This window comes from Penaeus japonicus, unplaced genomic scaffold (genome assembly GCF_977035675.1).
Source record: "Penaeus japonicus unplaced genomic scaffold, GWHDUDI00000001_assembly GWHDUDI00000011, whole genome shotgun sequence".
Taxonomy (NCBI): Eukaryota; Metazoa; Arthropoda; class Malacostraca; order Decapoda; family Penaeidae; genus Penaeus; species Penaeus japonicus.
Window position 1 is genome coordinate 11,143,039 of NW_028234413.1, and position 2,500 is coordinate 11,145,538.

The window sequence follows — 2,500 nt, forward strand, 5'->3', positions numbered from 1 at the left end:
TATACTTCTCGAGATATATCATCACAAAGAGGACCCACTTTTTGCCTAAAAATATCCTCTACCTGTATGTATATAATCGTACCCATTTTTAACAAGAACACCGTCATTTTCGGCGATTTCAGGTTGTAATAACTCGGCCGTTTTTAATCCAATCGATCTGAAATTTTGACAGTCGCGTCTTTGTGTACTAAAATGCACGGAATACTAAGTTTTAAGTAATTCGGACGTCGGGAAGTTGGGTAAATTTTTACCTGAAATTCGGCGAATCCACAGAAACATGTAGTAGGGGGCTGGCAAGCGGAGTTACCGGAACTTGTCCTACGACTCTCGGACTGTACCAAACTCCGGTGCGAGGGCCGAAGGCCCTCGCACCGGAGGCTAGCATACTGCCACGGGGGGCTTGCCAGCCCCCTGATCAACCACATTGAGTATCAGCCAGGAAAAAAAATATTTCTAATGGATGCCCAAGTGATGACAACCCTAACGGCCAAGGTCACACAGGGACGCTCATGCGGAACAGGTACCAACTAGTAAATACTTCTCCGAAATATTGCCAGATCTATATATTATTCCCTACTATATATATTCAAGCAAATTATAATGAATGGGCACATTACAATTCACGTACGTATGCATGCACTCGTGGACACTGTTATATATGAGTGCTGTGTACATGCAAGCTGTCGGAAGCCCAAGCCACGACTTACACAAGGTATCTGCATACGGGCGTAGACATCCGTTTGGAGTTTGTGTATAAATGCATATTTGTATATTTATATGCATCTACACTGTGCATGCAGGGGCACAATTTATATATAGAAACGTACATAAGTGCGGGCAGGGGAACGGGCATGAACATGCTAGCATGAATTTTGCGTAGGCCCTGCACGTGTATATAAACAAATATCCATTCTCACTGGAATAGATCGAGAGGTGGTGAATTTGATCGGGGGATGCTAGGATCTGCTAATGACATGCGAGACTAGCTCAGACGTGTTATTGGAGATTAATGGTGGTCTCCTGACTAAAATTACTCCCCCCACCAAGTTACAACTAAGGCCGGTAGTGGGGGTATCTGGGCCCACCCCTCTTAAATAGGATTTCCCAGTCATTTCCGGCCCTCATTTGCCGGAAGCGAAGGAGTCCCTGGTCACGGCAGCGATCAGAATCTGATCTTTTGACACTGGTTGAAGAACTTTTATTTATTAAATGGGATATTATAGGATTTTCTGTAGTTAGAAGACTAGGCGAAGAGCAGAAATTTTTTAGGAGAGGTAGACCCCTGGATAGCAAACAAGAATTAGTAGTGATTGCTTATTTCACAAGCACCTCCAAAAGAATATTAGGGAATTCTATAGTGTGAGCGAAAGAGTAGCTTCTGCATTACTGAAACTAAACTACAGATATAACCTAAAAATTATCCAAGAATATGCTCCTACCGGCAGTTATAGTGATGAGGAGATAGAGACCTTCTATGAAGATGTGTAAAGCCTAGTACACACTTGTAGACCATGTTGCGCGATTTGTCTATAAACCGCCTATAGACGGTCTATAGACATGGTCTATAGACCGTCTATAGACATCGTTCTTTGTCTCGTCTAGCGTCCACACTACGATTTGAATTTCTCGTCTAGTCTCTATCAGTACATCATGGGGGAAATTGCTCTGTGCGGAGTCTATTCCTGCTTAGCGCTAATTGCAAGGGAGTCGTGAAGTGTTTGCAGAAGGACCTAGGTTCGGTATTTCATTATTAAATAAATTAAGACTGGAGACGCCATGGGTTTTCGAAATTTCACCTGCCTAACCTCTAATGATTTCGAAGATTTGCTTCTGATGGTTGGAGGACTGATAATGAAGAAGGATACAAAATTTAGATAAGCTATCCCAGCTTCTCTTCGACTAGCAGTCACACTGCGTTTCCTAGCAAATGGAGATTCTGTCACGAGCCTCATGTACACCTTTAGAATATCTAAGCCAGTGATTCAAGTGCCAATTTTACCTTTTAGGCGGTTTTTATAATCGGAACTCGTCACGTCCCAAAGACAGCTAGAAGCATGATAATCCTTGATTAGTTTCAATACCTTTTCATTTGACCACATTTCAAAAAACAATGTAAAAGCGTTAATTTGACCGCAAGGCACCCTGCACGCTTGGGAAGTCCGATGTGTCTCATCTATCGTTGCAGATGTTGTACACACTAGCAAAATGTTGTGAAACATGTCTACCGTTGCATGCTGTCTCCCATTCCGATCGGGAGACCATAGACCTGCGACTTTTTGTCTCGCAACAGACTCGTAGATGGCGATTGGTCTATGGACGTGTCTACGTAGACAACGCTAGACACGTCTCAGAGACCAAATCGCGCAACATAGTCTAGAAGTGTGTACTAGGCTTAAGCAGCTACTAATAGACCAAAAACCCATTTTACCGTGATAATGGGGGATTTTAATGCCGAGATAGGAATAAGGGAAGTTGGGGAAACCTCGGTTGGGACACAGGC